Below are 20,299 nucleotides of genomic sequence, written 5' to 3'. Positions count from 1 at the left end.
GTTTGATTAGTTTCATCTGTTGTGATAGTTGTACGTCTAGTTAGAGAGGCTGAGATTGAACTCAGAAGACTCGGTCTTCACCTTATTCTCCTTGTGCTAAGATCACTTAGACCTTGCCCAGTCACTCAGGTAATTCTTCAAGGTAGACTTTTGTTGGGTAACGTAGTAATTTCAAAAATTTCCTACACACACGCAAGATCATGGTGATGCATAGCAACGAGAGGGGAGAGTGTGTCCACGTACCCTCGTAGACCGAAAGCGGAAGCGTTAGCACAACGCGGTTGATGTAGTCGTACGTCTTCATGATCCGACCGATCAAGTACCGAACGTATGGCACCTCCGAGTTCAGCACACGTTCAGCTCGATGACGTCCCTCGAAGTCCGATGCAGCCGAGCTGTGAGGGAGAGTTCCGTCAGCACGATGATGTGGTGACGATGATGATGTTCTATAGACGCAGGGCTTCGTTTAAGCACCGCTACGATATTATCGAGGTGGACTATGGTGGAGGGGGGCACCGCACACGGTTAAGAGATCCAAGAGATCAATTGTTGTGTCTAGAGGTGCCCCCTGCCCCCGTATACAAAGGAGGGAGGGAGAGGCCGGCCCTAGAGGGGGCGCGCCAAGTGTGGGGAGTCCTACTATGACTCCCAAGTCCTAGTAGGATTCCCCTTTCCTTTCCGGAGTAGGAGAGAAGGAAAAAGAGGTTGCACCCCTTGTCCAATTCAGACCAGAGGGGGGGCGCGCCTCCTTCGTTTTGCCCTCTCTCCTCTATTCCCGTATGGCCCAATAAGGCCTAATACTTCTCCCGGTGAATTCCCGTAACTCCCCGGTACTCCGAAAATACCCGAATCACTCGGAACCTTTCCGATGTCCGAATATAGTCGTCCAATATATCGATATTTACGTCTCAACCATTTCAAGACTCCTCGTCATGCCCCCGATCTCATCCGGGACTCCGAACTACCTTTAGTACATCAAAACACATAAACTCATAATATAACCGTCATCGAACTTTAAGCGTGCGGACCCTACGGGTTCGAGAACTATGTAGACATGACCGAGACACGTCTTCAGTCAAAAACCAATAGCGGAACCTCGTGAAGGAAATATGCCCTAGAGGCAATAATAAAGTTATTATTTATTTCCTTATTTCATGATAAATGTTTATTATTCATGCTACAATTGTATTAACCGGAAACATAATACATGTGTGAATACATAGACAAACAGAGTGTCACTAGTATGCCTCTACTTGACTAGCTCGTTGAATCAAAGATGGTTAAGTTTCCTAGCCATAGACATGAGTTGTTATTTGATTAACGGTGTCACATCATTAGAGAATAATGTGATTGACTTGACCCATTCCGTTAGCATAGCACTTGATCGTTTAGTTTGTTGCTATTGCTTTCTTCATGACTTATACATGTTCCTATGACTATGAGATTATGCAACTCCCGTTTACCAGAGGAACACTTTGTGTGCTACCAAACGTCACGTAACTGGGTGATTATAAAGGTGCTCTACAGGTGTCTCCAAAGGTACTTGTTGGGTTGGCGTATTTCGAGATTAGGATTTGTCTCTCCGATTGTCAGAGAGGTATCTCTGGGCCCTCTTGGTAATGCACATCACTTAAAGCCTTGCAAGCATTGCAACTAATGAGTTAGTTGCGGGATGATGTATTACGGAACGAGTAAAGAGACTTGCCGGTAACGAGATTGAACTAGGTATTGAGATACCGACGATCGAATCTCGGGCAAGTAACATACCGATGAGAAAGGGAACAACGTATGTTGTTATGTGGTCTGACCGATAAAGATCTTCGTAGAAAATGTAGGAGCCAATATGAGCATCCAGGTTCCGCTATTGGTTATTGACCAGAGACATGTCTCGGTCATGTCTACATTGTTCTCGAACCCGCAGGGTCCGCACGCTTAACGTTATGATGACAGTTTCATTATGAGTTTATATATATTGATGTACTGAAGGTTGTTTGGAGTCCCGGATATGATCACGGACATGACGAGGAGTCTCGAAATGGTCGAGACATGAAGATTGATATATTGGAAGCTTATGTTTGGACATCGGAAGTGTTCCGGGTGAAATCGGCATTTTACCGGAGTACCGGGAGGTTACCGGAACCCCCCCCCCCCCCCGGTAACCTAATGGGCCTTAATGGGCCTAGTGGAGGAAGTGGAGAGGAGGCCAAGGGGCAGCCGCGTGCCCCTTTCCCCCCCCCCTCAGTCTGAATTGGACAAGGAGGGGGGTCGGGCGCCCCCCCCCCCCCGTTCCTTTTCCCTCTCTCTCCTTTCCCCCCAAGTCCTAGTCCAACATGGAAAGGGGGGAGTCCTACTCCCAGGAGGAGTAGGACTCCTCCTGGCGCGCCCCTTGCCTGGCCGCACCTCCTCCCCCTTGCTCCTTTATATACAGGAGCAGGGGGGCACCCCAGACACAACAGTTTATCATTGATCTCTTAGCCGTGTGTGGTGCCCCCCTCCACCATAGTCCCCGATAATATTGTAGTGGTGCTTAGGCGAAGCCCTGCGACAGTAGAACATCAAGATCATCACCATGCCTTCGTGCTGACGGAACTCTTCCCCGACATTCTGCTGGATCGGAGTCCGGGGATCGTCATCGAGCTGAACGTGTGCTAGAACTCGGAGGTGCCGTAGTTTCGGTGCTTGATGGTTCGGGCCGTGAAGACGTACGACTACATCAATCACGTTGTGCTAACGCTTCCGCTTTCGGTCTACGAGGGTACGTGGACAACACTCTCCCCTCTCGTTGCTATGCATCACCATGATCTTGCGTGTGCGTAGGAATTTTTTTGAAATTACTATGTTCCCCAACAGTGGCATCCGAGCCAAGTTTTATGCGTAGATGTCATATGCACGAGTAGAACACAAGTGAGTTGTGGGCGATATAAGTCATACTGCTTACCAGCATGTCATACTTTGGTTCGGCGGTATTGTTGGTTGAAGCGGCCCGGACCGACATTGCGTGTACGCTTACGCGAGACTGGTTCTACCGACGTGCTTTGCACACAGGTGGCTGGCGGGTGTCAGTTTCTCCAACTTTATTTGAACCGAGTGTGGCTACGCCCGGTCCTTGCGAAGGTTAAAACAGCACCAACTTGACAAACTATCATTGTGGTTTTGATGCATAGGTAAGAACGGTTCTTGCTAAGCCCAGTAGCAGCCACGTAAAACTTGCAACAACAAAGTAGAGGACGTCTAACTTGTTTTTGCAGGGCATGTTGTGATGTGATATGGTCAAGACATGATGCTAAATTTTATTGTATGAGATGATCATGTTTTGTAACCGAGTTATCGGCAACTGGCAGGAGCCATATGGTTGTCGCTTTATTGTATGCAATGCAATTGCGCTGTAATGCTTTACTTTATCACTAAGTGGTAGCGATAGTCGTGGAAGCATAAGATTGGCGAGACGACAACGATGCTACGATGGTGATCAAGGTGTCACGCCGGTGACGATGGTGATCATGACGGTGCTTCGGAGATGGAGATCACAAGCACAAGATGATGATGGCCATATCATATCACTTATATTGATTGCATGTGATGTTTATCTTTTATGCATCTTATCTTGCTTTGATTGACGGTAGCATTATAAGATGATCTCTCACTAAATTTCAAGATAAAAGTGTTCTCCCTGAGTATGCACCATTGCCAAAGTTCGTCGTGCCCAGACACCACGTGATGATCGGGTGTGATAAGCTCTACGTCCATCTACAACGGGTGCAAGCCAGTTTTGTACACGCAGAATACTCAGGTTAAACTTGACGAGCCTAGCATATGCAGATATGGCCTCGGAACACTGAGAGCGTGAATCATATAGTAGATATGATCAACATAATGATGTTCACCATTGAAAGCTATTCCATTTCACGTGATGATCGGTTATGGTTTAGTTGATTTGGATCACGTGGTCACTTAGATGATTAGAGGGATGTCTATCTAAGTGGGAGTTCTTAAGTAATATGATTAATTGAACTTTAATTTATCATGAACTTAGTCCTGGTAGTATTAGCATATCTATGTTGTAGATCAATAGCTCGCGATGTTGCTCCCCGTTTAATTTTTATATGTTCCTAGAGAAAACTAAGTTGAAAAATGTTAGTAGCAATAATGCGGATTGGATCCGTGATCTGGGGATTATCCTCATTGCTGCACAGAAAAATTATGTCCTTGATGCACCGCTAGGTGACTGACCTATTGCAGGAGCAGATGCAGACATTATGAACGTTTGGCTAGCTCAATATGATGACTACTTGATAGTTTAGTGCACTATGCTTAACAGCTTAGAATCGGGATTTCAAAGACGTTTTGAACGTCATGGACCATATGAGATGTTCCAGGAGTTGAAATTAATATTTCAAGAAAATACCCGAGTTGAGAGATATGAAGTCTCCAACAAGTTCTATAGCTAAAAGATGGAGGAGAATAGCTCAAGCAGTAAGCATGTGCTCAGATTGTCTGGGTACTACAATCGCTTGAATCAAGTGGGAGTTAATCTTCCAGATAAAATAGTGATTGACAGAATTCTCTAGTCACCATCACCAAGTTAGTAGAACTTAGCGATGAACTATAATATGCAGGGATGACAAAAACAATTCCCAAGCTCTTCGCGATGCAAAAATCGGCGAAGGTAGAAATCAAGAAAAACATCAAGTGTTGATGGTTGACAAGACCACTAGTTTCAAGAGAAAGGGCAAAGGGAATGTCGTGGAATTGTCACGGCAGATGTCCTTAGTGTCAGGACTTAGTCGCGAGGCCAACGCATCTATGTGGTAGCTTGAGAGGGGTTGAGTGGGACGAGAGACGCGAGGCTTTTACCCAGGTTCGGCCCCTCACGGTGGAGGTAAAAGCCTACATCCTGCTTCATTGATATTGATGATGATGATCACGGTTACAAGAGTGCTCTATCTTGAGAGCTATTGTCTAAACCTAACTTGTCCAACTTGTGGAACTTGTGAATCTTGCCCCCTTTTGAGGAGCCCTGCCCCTCCTTATATATGTTGAAGGGGCGGCTTACATGTGGAGTCCTATTAGGATTAGGACTCGTCTATCTCTAATACAAACCAGATATAAGTCCAGGTCTTAGCTCCTTGTAAGATAATGTTCCTCATGCCTTTCCTCTTAAACCGGCCCACCGTTAAACGTGAACCGACCTTCTGGGCTTTAGGCCTTGTCATCCGTCGATCCCGCACGCCGGATCACCAGTGAGTCATAATGACCAAGGTGGGTTGCTTGTAAACCGCCAGGTCAGGGCGGGTCGCTAGTAACTCGCCAAGTGTCAGCGGGGTCTTCAGATAAACCGCCAAGTTCGGCCGGGTTAACTTCCGGCCGGTTTACACCGCGGGGTATATCCCCGACATTAGCCCCCAAGTTTAGCTTGGATTTATTCATGGTAAACTTATACTGCAAAATAAACACAAGAACAAATTTGACAGGTTATGCTCCGGGTTAAGAATTTTTGTAAACCGGTACCTGATCATCCTTAAGTCCTTGTTATTTCCTCCTTCTGAGAAATCCGGGTCAACAGACCAGCTTCATAATCAATTTGCCGACCTTGATTTGTCACCGAGAAATATCGTGAAGAATAACTCCTTTGACTCAGCTCCCAAAGCGCCGGTTTAAGAAACATGGGTCTGAAAATACTTATCTGATATTCAACCGGTTTGAAGACTTAAAACTTGCCGGTTTAATATTACCAAAATAGCCGGTTTATAAATATTGATGGCGCCGGGTCATAATTGTTGTCGACACCGGGTCATGTAATTGATCTTTCTGATTTGCTCAAAACTGATAAAATGAAGATGTTCCTCCTTTATATGCATAATACCTGTAGCCCCCAAGTCTTAAGAGGAGAACATAGTGATAACTTAAGACTTGCTCCAGTAAGTGTTTCAACCTTGAAGAAATCCGGTTTGTTCATCTCAATCATATAAACTGAATACTCCATATATGTAGCCCCCAAGTGCCGGGTTGTCATGCTTGCAGCAACCTGGGACTTGTAATTGCTTGAATTGTTGACAGGAGCAATTGGTAGTCCCCAAGGGCCGGCTCATTATAATATGATGAGTCGGGTCTTCAGTAAGACTAAAAATGACTTGGCATTAGCCCCCAAGTGTCATGATGCATGCTTGAAGCGACATGAGACTTGCATGTAATCTCGATTTGAATAATGTAGCCCCCAAGTGCCGGGTTGTAAGCCTGCAGCGACTCGGGACTATTCCTTCCATTGTAGAATAAATCATATCCTTTGATAAAAGAGTAGACATTGCGCTATAGCGACTTTGAAAACCTTAATAATAAAAATCCAGCCATGTTGGCTATTCAAGATAATATAATCCGGTGAAAACCTTATTCATTCAATATCATAATGAAAATTCAGCCAAGTTTGGCTATTTGAATAATATAACCCAATGATTTATAAGCGCATAATTCCAATGGCGCAATCCAAAAATATATATACTGGCGACTTATAGTCCAAAGCCAGGCAGGTTTAACAAACTTGTTTCTGCATACAACAAGTTTAAAGTGTCCTGGAGGTTTACCGCCGGACGGGTCATAATGCCCAACATATAACACGGGTTTATAACCAAGGCTACACTTAAGAATATACCTGTGACATTGAATCACATTGTTGGTTTTACCAACTTTTTGTAGCAAAGGTGATAACCCCAATCTTGAGTACTGATAACTCCTTCCATATTGTGCCGGTTTATGATAAAACCGTGCCGGGTTGTGATAAACACCGTGTTACTCCATAAGAGGATGTTAACAATAAGGATCAAACCGGGCAAATAGTCTCCGGATTGACGTGAAGTGTGTTCCGTCAATTGATTGGTTGAAAACTTTGTTGGTTTTAAAAAAACACAATAAAAAAGAAAAAAGTATCTTGCAAAGAAAAGTGCGAAGCAAAAGCAATGACAAAACCATTTGGAAAAAAGGTTTATTTGAGCTGATCAAATGGCGTTACCATGGCCGAACACGACCAAGCTCCCATTAGGTGTAACTATGGTTCTAGTCAGCCAGGTCCCCAAATGAAACCGTGGCATTTATGCCGACCAAGTGGCATGGCGATGGTTCGGGTTCGACCAAGCCCCCAAGTGATTCTGTGGCCTTAGGCCGATCAAGAGGCATGAGTGGTTCAGACGTGACCAAGTCCCCAAGTGATCTGGTGGCTCTCGCCTATCAAGAGGTATGGTATTGGTTCGGACACGACCAATCCTCCAAGTGATATAACACAATGCTTTTAAAAAGCAAACTCAAGGGGTAAACCGGAGGCCGCTTTAGAACAACTCCATGTAACCACACATGATGTAAAAGAACAGAGACCCCGCTTTATGAAGCAGAAGCCCCCATGTGATCAATAATATGTCAGGCCAGTAAGGCGGGATACCCATGTTTGAACCGTGCATCATGGCAGCAGGTCCTCTTTGGCAATTTTTTAACTTTTTGCAAGAGATAAATTCTTCTTGAACCGGATGTTAAACCGGATATTGAGAGCTTCAAAGCTTTGTGATTTAATTTGTCCTACATTGAAGAACTTGCAAGACAAAGTAATGGCTCCTCTTTTTTAAAAGAAAGCAATATATAATATAAAAATATACCGGATGGATTTCACCTGATTTGTTTGGACGACGGATGATCCGTTTATCGCGATAGAGGTGGCTCAAGCAGACCAGCGACTCAATATAGTTCTGGTGGCTTAGGCTGACCGGCGACTTAATATAACCCTGGCGGCTCAAAGCGGCAAGGGCGGCTCAACGTGGCTCCGGCGGGTTGATGTAGATTAAATTGTACGGGCGGCGGCTTGCGCACACCTATTCCATCAATAAGCGGGCGCAGACGCGAGCGTGATGGTGCTGACGTACACTTCATAGGTACAACATGGCACTACCTTTGCTGTACATAAAAATATACAAACCAAAGTAATTGTTCTTTGATAAAAACAATATGTTTAATAAAATAAATTTGGATGGATATCACCTGGTATTTTTGTCGGTTGAACGCAAATGCAATGTATGAGGAGCAATACCCTCATAATAGCTCCTCCTCCATACTTGAAGCGAGCAATGGTCTTTTTTTAGCCACAATCTGATGGTCAAACCGGACATTTTCCTCCTGAACCGGCGAGGCAGGGGCAACACGACCCGGGCGGGGGTGACTTGGAAGCACCGTGAAGCGGGGCCGGGTCAAGACCGTCGCCGTGCAGACTGAAGATGAGGCGGCGACTCGGCAAAGAGCGATGATGACTTGACGCGGCCATATGTTGACAGCCGTTTTAAACAGGCGGCTCGGCGAGGGCTTAGGCAGCTCGGGGCCTCTGATCCCCGGCCGGTTTGTGAGAGGGGCGCCGGCGACTTGGCAAGGCGGCGACGGCGGTTTTGACATGGAGTTGCAGCCCACAGCAGCGAAGGTGAAGACGGAGACAAGTGGTTCAGCCACACCGGTTTAGTGCAGCTGCAGGTGAGGAGGCCCCCAGTGACTCAGGACGTACGCGGGGGGTGCAGGCGGCTCGAGATACGGCGGTTCAAAACACCAGAGTCACCACAAGCGGAAGACTGCTTAAAGCGATCTGAGGCGACCGAGCGGATCAACGAGGGCGGCCCAACCGGCAACAACAGCAAGGGCACTGCGGAGGCCGTAACTGCGGCGGCGGGTTGGTGGAATAGAAGTCTAGCCGCGGTGAACCGGCGAAGAACGGCCAGTAACAGAGCAGCAGTGGGCGAGGCCAGCAGCCGACGAGTTGAAGGCGCGAACTTGCAACAGCAGAGGCGAATCCAAGGTGCGGCGGCGCGGGTCACTGCCTATGTGGACAGAGCGAGGCGGTGACTCGATGCGAGAACAGTAGCGGTGGAGGCGGCCTGCTCCAGGGCCAGCGACCGCGAAGACCACGGCGACAGCGGAGGCGACCGCTGGTTGACACGAGGCTCGGGGTCCAGTTCAACGAAAGAGTCTAAGCCCGTGGATGACTCGCTCCTGGGTCACGGACTCATGGCTGTTTTTTTTTTCTTTGAAAATTCCCCTGACGATGATACAACAGCCGCTCCTTGAATCTTCTGACTCGGACAGAGGTATTGATCCGGTCTATGAGTACTCTAGTAGGAGTAGTACTAGTCTTGGTCACGTGCTAGTGTAAGTACTAGTTGATTTTTCCGCTTTGACTATTCTTCACATCGGGGAAAAAGAGGGTGGACGATTGGATCCCCACAGCCCGGGACTTGTGAACGTGGAACAATAGTGGAACTCGGCGGATTAAGCTGTAGTCTCGGGTGACTCGCGGCGCATCTCTTTTTTTCTGTAAACCGGAGTTAGCGGATTATCACGGCGCACATGGCAGATGTTGAACATGCAACCCTAACTTTTCTTGATCTGGTTTGTACTGCTCGTGGATGACGTGATTTATTGAACCGACTCCTTTCTCATCCGGAAAATTGCAACCTTTCCGATCCCTAGGACTTGCAGCGGCAGCGGAAATTAATACGGTCTCAATAGATCATCTGGTCGTGTGCGCTGGCTTCAAATTTGATCATGTTCCTGATCAAAAAACAATTTACTTGCCAGCTTTTCCTTATCTGACGGAATCGCGAGCTCCTCGATCCTTAGGAGAGATCCCTTCAAGAACTCAACACCACCGTGCACAGGCCCCACGGTGGGCGCCAACTGTCGTGTAATTGTCACGGCGGATGTCCTTAGTGTCAGGACTTAATCGTGAGGCCAACGCATCTATGTGGTAGCTTGAGAGGGGTTGAGCGGGACGAGAGACGCGAGGCTTTTACCCAGGTTCGACCCCTCACGGTGGAGGTAAAAGCCTACATCCTGCTTCATTGATATTGATGATGATGATCACGGTTACAAGAGTGCTCTATCTTGAGAGCTATTGTCTAAACCTAACTTGTCCAACTTGTGGAACCTGTGAATCTTGCCCCCTTTTGGGGAGCGCTGCCCCTCCTTATATATGTTGAAGGGGCGGCTTACATGTGGAGTCCTATTAGGATTAGGACTCGTCCATCTCTAATACAAACCGGGTATAAGTCCAGGTCTTAGCTCCTTGTAAGATAATGTTCCTCATGCCTTTCCTCTTAAACCGGCCCACCGTTAAACGTGAACCGACCTTCTGGACATTGGGCCTTGTCATCCGTCGATCCCGCACGCCGGATAACCAGTGAGTCATAATGACCAAGGTGGGTTGCTTGTAAACCGTCAGGTCAGGGCGGGTCGCTAGTAACTCGCCAAGTGTCAGCGGGGTCTTCAGATAAACCGCCAAGTTCGGCCGGGTTAACTTCCGGCCGGTTTACACCGCGGGGTATATCCCCGACATTAGCCCCCAAGTTTAGCTTGGATTTATTCATGGTAAACTTATACTGCAAAATAAACACAAGAACAAATTTGACAGGTTATGCTCCGGGTTAAGAATTTTTGTAAACCGGTACCTGATCATCCTTAAGTCCTTGTTATTTCCTCCTTCCGAGAAATCCGGGTCAAACAAGTTGCTGCTCAAGTTGCTGCTCAAGTGAAGAAACCCAAGTCTGGACCTAAGCCTGAAACTAAGTGCTTCTACTGCAAAGGGACTGGTCACTAGAAGCGGAACTACCCCAAGTACTTGGTGGTTAAGAAGGATGGCAAAGTGAACAAATCTATATTTGATATACATGTTATTGATGTGTACTTTACTAGTGTTTATAGCAACCCTTCGATATTTGATACTGGTTCAGTTGCTAAGAGTAGTAACTCAAAATGGGAGTTGCAAAATAAACAGAGACTAGTTAAGGGTGAAGTGAGGATGTGTGTTGGAAGTGGTTCCAAGATTGATATGATCATCATCGCACACTCCCTATACTTTCGGGATTAGTGTTGAACCTAAATAAATGTTATTTGGTGTTTGCGTTGAGCATAAATATGATTGGATCATGTTTATTGCAATACGGTTATTCATGTAAGTTAGAGAATAATTATTGTTCTGTTTACATGAATAAAACCTTCTATGGTCATACACCCAATGAAAATGGTTTGTTGGATCTCGATCGTGGTGATACACATTTTCATAATATTGAAGCCAAAAGATGCAAAGTTAATAATGATAGTGCAACTTATTTGTGGCACTACCGTTTAGGTCATATTGGTGTAAAGCGCATGAAGAAAATCCATGCTGATGGGCTTTTGGAATCACTTGATTATGAATCAGTTGATGATTGCGAACCATGCCTCATGGGCAAGATGACTAAGACCCCATTCTCCGGAACAATGGAGCGAGCAACAGATTTGTTGGAAATCATACATACTGATGTATGTGGTCCGATGAATATTGAGGCTCGCGACAGGTATCATTATTTTCTGATCTTCACAGATGATTTGAGCAGATATGAGTATATCTACTTTGTTGAAAATATGCCCTAGAGGCAATAATAAATTGGTTATTATTATATTTCCTTGTTCATGATAATCGTTTATTATCCATGCTAGAATTGTATTGATAGGAAACTCAGATACATGTGTGGATACATAGACAACACCATGTCCCTAGTAAGCCTCTAGTTGACTAGCTCGTTGATCAATAGATGGTTACGGTTTCCTGACCATGGACATTGGATGTCGTTGATAACGGGATCACATCATTAGGAGAATGATGTGATGGACAAGACCCAATCCTAAGCCTAGCACAAAGATCGTGTAGTTCGTATGCTAAAGCTTTTCTAATGTCAAGTATCATTTCCTTAGACCATGAGATTGTGCAACTCCCGGATACCGTAGGAGTGCTTTGGGTGTGCCAAACGTCACAACGTAACTGGGTGGCTATAAAGGTACACTACAGGTATCTCCGAAAGTGTCTGTTGGGTTGGCACGAATCGAGACTGGGATTTGTCACTTCGTGTAAACGGAGAGGTATCTCTGGGCCCACTCGGTAGGACATCATCATAATGTGCACAATGTGACCAAGGAGTTGATCACGGGATGATGTGTTACGAAACGAGTAAAGAGACTTGCCGGTAACGAGATTGAACAAGGTATCGGGATACCGACGATCGAATCTCGGGCAAGTATCGTACCACTAGACAAAGGGAATTGTATACGGGATTGATCGAATCCTCGACATCGTGGTTCATCCGATGAGATCATCGTGGAACATGTGGGAACCAACATGGGTATCCAGATCTCGCTGTTGGTTATTAACCGGAGAACGTCTCGGTCATGTCTGCATGGTTCCCGAACCCGTAGGGTCTACACACTTAAGGTTCGATGACGCTAGGGTTATAAGGAATAGATATACGTGGTTACCGAATGTTGTTCGGAGTCCCGGATGATATCCCGGACGTCACGAGGAGTTCCGGAATGGTCCGGAGGTAAATATTTATATATGGGAAGTCCTGTTTTGGTCACCGGAAAGGTTTCGGGTTTTATCGGTAACGTACCGGGACCACCGGGAGGGTCCCGGGGGTCCACCAAGTGGGGCCACAAGCCCCGGAGGGCTGCATGGGCCAAGTGTGGGAGGGGACCAGCCCCAGGTGGGCTGGTGCGCCCCCCCACAAGGGCCCAAGGCGCCTAAGGGGAGGAGGGGGGGCAAACCCTAAGGGCAGATGGGCCTTAGGGCCCATGCCTGGTGCGCCTCCCTCTCCCCCTCCCCTGGCTGCCCCACCAGATGGGATCTGGGCTGGCCGCCGCCCCTAGGGTGGAACCCTAGGTGGGGGGCGCAGCCCCCTCCCTCTCCCCTATATATAGTTGAGGTCTTTGGGGCTGCCAACACATGAGTTTCTGACCTCTCCCTGGCGCAGCCCTACCTCTCTTTCTCCTCATATCTCGCGGTGCTTGGCGAAGCCCTGCTGGATCACCATGCTCCTCCACCACCACCACGCCGTTGTGCTGCTGCTGGATGGAGTCTTCCTCAACCTCTTCCTCTCTCCTTGCTGGATCAAGGCATGGGAGACATCACCGGGCTGTACGTGTGTTGAACGCGGAGGTCCCGTCCGTTCGGCACTAGGATCTCCGGTGATTTGGATCACGACGAGTACGACTCCTTCAACCCCGTTCTCTTGAACGCTTCCGCTTAGCGATCTACAAGGGTATGTAGATGCACTCTCCTTCCCCTCGTTGTTGGTTTCTCCATAGATAGATCTTGGTGACACGTAAGAAAATTTTGAATTTCTGCTACATTACCCAACATACTTGATGAAACACAAGTCTGAAACATTTGAAAAGTTCAAAAAATTTCAGAGTGAAGTGGAGAATCATCGTAACAAAATAAAAGTTTCTACGATATGATCGCAAAAGTAAAATATTTGAGTTACGAGTTTGGCCTTCAGTTAAAACAATGTGAAATAGTTTCACTACTCACGCCACCTGGAAAACCACAGTGTAATGGTGTGTCCGAACGTCGTAACCGTGCTTTATTAGATATGGTGCGATCTATGATGTATCTTACCGATTACCACTATCATTTTGGGGTTATGCATTAGAGACAACTACATTCACGTTAAATAGGGCACCATCTAAATCCGTTGAGACGACACCGTATGAACTGTGGTTTGGCGAGAAACCTAAGCTGTCGTTTCTTAAAGTTTGGGACTGCGATGCTTATGTGAAAAAGTTTCAACATGATAAGCTCAAACCCAAATCGGAGAAGTAAATCTTCATAGGATACCCAAAAGAAAATGTTGGGTACACCTTCTATCACAGATCCGAAGGCAAGTTATTCATTGCTGAGAATGGATCCTTTCTAGAGAAGGAGTTTCTCTCGAAAGAAGTGAGTGGGAGGAAAGTAGAACTTGATGAGGTAACTGTACCTGCTCCCTTATTGGAAAGTAGTTCAACACAGAAATCTGTTCCTGTGACTACTACACCAATTAGTGAGGAAGCTAATGATGATGATCATGTAACTTCAGATCAAGTTACTACCAAACCTCGTAGGTAAACCAGAGTGAGATCCGCACCAGAGTGGTACGGTAATCCTATTCTGGAGGTCATGTTACTTGACCATGACGAGCCTATGAACTATGAGGAAGCGATGATGAGCCCAGATTCCGCGAAATGGCTTGAGGCCATGAAATCTGAGATGAGATCCATGTATGAGAACAAAGTATGGACTTTGATTGACTTGCCCATTGATCGGCGAGCCATTGAGATTAAATGGATCTTCAAGAGGAAGATGGACGCTGATAGTAGTGTTACTATCTACAAAGCTAGAATTGTCGCAAAAAGGTTTTCGACAAGTGCAAGGTGTTGACTACGATGAGAGTTTCTCACTCGTATCTATGCTTAAGTTTGTCCGAATCATGTTAGCAATTGTCGCATTTTATGAAAACTGGCAAATGGATAAACAAAACTGCATTCCTTAATGAATTTATTAAAGAAGAGTTGTATATGATGCAACCAGAAGGTTTTGTCAATCCTAAAGGTACTAACAAAATATGCAAGCTCCAGCGATCCATCTATGCACTGGTGCAAGCATCTCGGAGTTGGAATATACGCTTTGATAAGTTGATCAAAGCATATAGTTTTATACAGACTTGCGGTGAAGCCTGTATTTACAAGAAAGTGAGTGGGAGCACTACAACATTTCTGATAAGTATATGTGAATGACATATTGTTGATCAGAGATAATGTAGAATTATTCTGTAAAGCATAAAGGAGTTTTTGAAAGGAGTTTTTTCAAAGAAAAACCTCGGTAAAGCTGCTTACATATTGAGCATCAAGAGATAGATCAAGACGCTTGATAAGTTTTTCAATGAGTACATACCTTGACAAGATTTTGAAGTAATTCAAAATGGAACAGTCAAAGAAAGAGTTCTTGCCTGTGTTACAAGGTGTGAAACTGAGTAAGACTCAAAGCCCGACCACGACAGAAGATATAAAGAGAATGAAAGTCATTCCCTATGCCTTGGCCATAGGTTCTATAAAGTATGCCATGCTGTGTACCAGATCTATTGTGTACCTCACCATAAGTTTGGCACGTGAGATGGAGTAGTTTTCAATGGTGAACAACACTGTGTTGATCATATCTACTATATGATTCACGCTCAACCTTTCGGTCTTAGTGTTCCAAGGCCATATCTGCATATGCTAGGCTCGTCAAGTTTAACCTGAGTATTCCGCGTGTGCAACTGTTTTGCACCCGTTGTATTTGAACGTAGAGCCTATCAAACCCGATCATCACGTGGTGTCTCAGCACGAAGAACTTTCACAACGGTGCATACTCAGGGAGAACACTTATACCTTGATAATTTAGTGAGAGATCATCTTATAATGCTACCATCAATCAAAGCAAGATAAGATGCATAAAAGATAAACATCACATGCAATCAATATAAGTGATATGATATGGCCATCATTGTGTGCTTGTGATCTTCATCTCCGAAGCACCGTCATGATCACCATTGTCACCGGCGCGACACTTTGATCTCCATCATAGCATCGTTGTCGTCTCGCCAACTTATGCTACTACGACTATCGCTGCCACTAAGTGATAAAGTAAAGCATTACAGGGCGATTGCATTGCATACAATAAAGCGACAACCATATAGCTCCTGCCAGTTGCCGATAACTCGGTTACAAAACATGATCATCTCATACAATAGCATCATGCCTTGACCATATCACATCACAACATGCCCTGCAAAAACAAGTTCGATGTCTTCTACTTTGTTGTTGCAAGTTTTACGTGGCTGCTACGGGCTGAGTAAGAACCGTTCTTACGTAGCATCAAAACCACAACGATAGTTCGTCAAGTTAGTGTTGTTTTAACCTTCTCAAGGACCGGGCATAGCCATACTCAGTTCAACTAAACTTGGAGAAACTGACACCTGCCAGCCACCTGTGTGCAAATCACGTCGGTAGAACCAGTCTCGTGTAAGCATACACGTAATGTCAGTCCGGGCCGCTTCATCCAACAATACCGCCGAACCAAAGTATGACATGCTGGTAAGCAGTATGACTTGTATCGCCCATAACTCACTTGTGTTCTACTCGTGCATATAACATCAATGCATAAAACCAGGCTCTGATACCACTGTTGGGTAACGTGGTAATTTCAAAAAATTCCTACGCACACGCAATATCATGGTGAAGCATAGCAACAAGAGGGGAGAGTGTGTCCACGTATCCTCGTAGACCGAAAGCGGAAGCGTTAGCACAACGCGGTTGATGTAGTTGTACGTATTCACGATCCGACCGATCAAGTACCGAACGTACGTCACCTCCGAGTTCAGCACACGTTTAGCTCGATGACGTCCCTCGAACTCCGATCCAGCCGAGCTTTGAGGGAGAGTTGTCAGCACGACGGTGTGGTGACGATGATGATGTTCTACCGATGCAGGGCTTCGCTTAAGCACCGCTACGATATCATTGAGGTGGACTATGGTGGAGGGGGGCACCGCACACGGCTAAAAGATCCAAGAGATCAATTGTTGTGTCTAGAGGTGCCCCCTTCCCCCGTATATAAAGGAGGGAGGGAGAGGCCGGCCCTAGAGGGGGCGTGCCAAGTGTGGGGAGTCCTACTAGGACTCCCAAGTCCTAGTAGGATTCCCCTTTCCTTTCCGGAGTAGGAGAGAAGGAAAGAGGGGGGAGGGAGAAGGAAAAAGGGGTTGCACCCCTTGTCCAATTCGGACCAGAGGGGGGCGCCTCCTTCCTTTTGGCCTCCCTCCTCTATTCCCGTATGGCCCAATAAGGCCCAATACTTCTCCCGGTGAATTCCCGTAACTCCCCGGTACTCCAATATATCGATCTTTATGTCTCAACCATTTCGAGACTCCTCGTCATGTCCCCGATCTCATCCGGGACTCCGAACTACCTTTGGTACATCAAAACACATAAACTCATAATATAACCGTCATCGAACTTTAAGCGTGCGGACCCTACGGGTTCGAGAACTATGTAGACATGACTGAGACACGTCTCCAGTCAATAACCAATAGCACAACCTGGATGCTCATATTGGCTCCTACATATTCTACAAAGATCTTTATCGGTCAAACCGCATAACAACATACGTTGTTCCCCTTTGTCATCGGTATGTTACTTGCCCAAGATTCGATCGTCGGTATCTCAATACCTAGTTCAATCTTGTTACCGGCAAGTCTCTTTACTCGTTCCATAATACATCATCCCGCAACTAACTCATTAGTTGCAATGCTTCAAGGCTTAAGTGATGTGTATTACCGAGTGGGCCTAGAGATACCTCTCCGACAATCGGAGTGACAAATCCTAATCTCGAAATATGCCAACCCAACAAGTACCTTCGAAGACACCTATAGAGCACCTTTATAATCACCTAGTTACGTTGTGATGTTTGGTAGCACACAAAGTGTTCCTTCGGTAAACGGGAGTTGCATAATCTCATAGTCATAGGAACATGTATAAGTCATGAAGAAAGTAATAGCAACAAACTAAACGATCAACTGTTAAGCTAACGGAATGGGTCAAGTCAATCACATCATTCTCCTAATGATGTGATCTCATTAATCAAATGACAGCTCTTTGTCTATGGCTAGGAAACATAACCATCTTTGATCAACGAGCTAGTCAAGTAGAGGCATACTAGTGACACTCTGTTTGTCTATGTATTCACACATGTATCATGTTTCCGGTTAATACAATTCTAGCATGAATAATAAACATTTATCATGATATAAGGAAATAAATAATAACTTCATTATTGCCTCTAGGGCATATTTCCTTCAGACTTCCCAAACCTTCACAAACTTGTTCACCGTCAATCCACAATGACTCTTGGATGCCCAAAACATGATGCCTAACCGTCTGGAAGATCACAGTCTTCAAGTGTAATAAGTCTTCAATTCACCCAAAACATAATATCTTCAATGATGCTCAATCACTTTGGGCTCTGGATGTTTGGGTTTTTCCTCGCAAAAAATCTCTTTCAAAGGCTTCGGAGGTGGGTTACTCTCAAACGACAAAAGTCGTGCAATATCTTGAAGCAGCCACCAACTTATGGTGGAAGGGGTGGCTATTTATAGCCAAAGGCAATGACATGATTTGACTGAAATGACCATGTGCCATCAATCAACTGACATGTGTCCCAGCGGTCGGATTTCAAATATACGCGGCAACATTACTTGGGCTACAAGCAATGTTGACTCATCCAACTCCAGAAGAGATTTTTCTCTCATTGTCTTCAGAAGAAGACCTAGGGGTTTTGGTTGAGCAAACACTTCAACAACTGTCTTCGTATTACCTCGACCCCACTTAATAGTACGGTGGTTCCCATGACTCAATAAACAGAAAATGAAAAAAACAAATCAGCTAAATCTTCATGTTCCATTGTCTTCAATCATTATCTTCATAGGTCACCAATGGTTTCAATGTCTTAAGAAATTTTTAAGGGTCGTCTTCGACAGCTAAACCGAATCTCCAGGGACTTCTATCTGTGTTATCCTGTGTATCTCACAAACACATTAGTCCCTCAACCAAGTTCGTCGTCAATACTCTAAAACCAACAAATGGGGTGGCACTAAATGCACTTACAAGAACAAATATGGCATATTACAAACTACACCAGCAAGCGCAAAAGAGAGCTCTCCTAGACGTTCACATCGAAGGTGTCGTCATGCTTCCCGCACTTGATCACCACTTCAATGCCGTCGTTGTTGAAGACGATCACCTTCATGGTGTCGGGAGTCAGGAGTTTGAAGGTGACCATGTACTCGATCCTGATCTGGAGGAAAACGGTGAAGGGGGCCCAACCCTGATCATTGTGTGACCCTGTTATTCATCAGCGGTACCGTAACCCTCCATGCACAACTTGTGTTCATCTTCAGCTTGAACTCCTGAGGCACAGTCGGGAAGTGCTTCGTGAAGTCTAGAGGCATAGGAAGGCACTCCAGCTTTGGGGCAAGGATCACCTTCTAGAAGTGAGTTGGCCCTGCCTCCTCATGGTAGTGCCCATAGTTTCGGCACTTGCCGCTGGGGGGTTCCTCCACCAACATGTCCTCAGCCATGGATGGCACGTCCTCCAAGGCCGGCACCACCTCCTTACCCTTGTTCTCCATCTCGATCCGCATTATGAACAACACAAAGTTCAAAGTTTGATCAGAATTAAATCCTACCATTCAACGCCCCTATATTTACCCACCCAAACACTCTACTACTTACCCACCACCACACTTAATTAACCCTCAAGGTCTCTCACTCTCACACCTCTTCCACCTCTCCATCACCATGAATCCCATCCCCAACCCATTCCCTTGGGGCATTGGTTGGAGAGCTTTCTTCCTAGGGGTGCTCGCACCAAGTTCGAGAACACCATGGAAGTGTGCTCGAACTTCACAAGCATCAAGGACATGCACAAGGAGGCTAACGTTTTGGTCAAGAAGGCGATGATGGAGAAGTTGAATACGTTGATTCATGACCTAGTGAAGAGTGCTATGCGGTGGACATCTTGCTTTGGGCCATGAATCAGGCTAACTCCGGCAACGTTGGTCGGAGAGCAAGATGGGCCAAGTACAGGGGGTAAAAAGCTCCTCAAGACTAGTGTGCCACGGCGTTCTGGGCTAAGACAGAGGTGGCGCCGGAGGTCATCGCTCCAGAGCTGGAGGAGGAAGATGGAGCGGTGGAGGTGGTGGTCAGGGCCCCGGAGCCAGGCCACCATAGTATGTCAATCGATCTGGACGATGACGAGGATGGCGAGAGGGTGCATGCTATGGTCGAGCCAGGAGAGAACTACAAGGCCAAGGGGGACGCTGCTCCAAGCACCTCCAGGGCCGTTGCGGCTAGGATTTACCGCTACTATGTAAGATTAACCCCAAATCCCCATTCCCCTTGTAGTCAATCCTGGTTGGAACCCTAAAATCCATCACTACTTAGTACTCGTGAAGAAGTGTTGATCAATACTATGGCTATTTATCCCGATTCCCGATTCCCCATTCCCCTAGAACGCAGGTCGAACCTAAACGCGGACCGGATACAAAAATCATAAGCTAGAAGGTGAAAATAGGGCTTATCGCCTTTGACGAAGTGCTACGGGAGATGTTGGTGATGCCCGTGATGGAGGTCGGTGGTCGTCTTGCTGTTCTCCGATCCACTGACCATCGCTGCCGGTGTGAAGGTGGGGGAATGGAGAGAGCGCGGTGAGGGTAATTATTGCTAGTGTTGTAGGAAACATCGTGACGTCTCAAAACGTGTCTCCCCACGTCCAACAGTCGCCGCCCGCGTGCATATCGCGAGCCTGGCTATGGAAAAACTTTTGATTCGGCGGTTCCCATCTGGCCTGGCCCCAAGGTGCTTTAAGCTTTGTGCAGTGCAGGCCAAACAGTGAATGCAG

This window comes from Triticum urartu, chromosome 3A, assembly GCF_056163025.1.
Source record: "Triticum urartu cultivar PI428250 chromosome 3A, HENAU_Tu73, whole genome shotgun sequence".
NCBI lineage: Eukaryota > Viridiplantae > Streptophyta > Magnoliopsida > Poales > Poaceae > Triticum > Triticum urartu.
The sequence above is the reverse complement of the archived record's forward strand: the minus strand, read 5'-3'. Positions refer to the sequence as shown.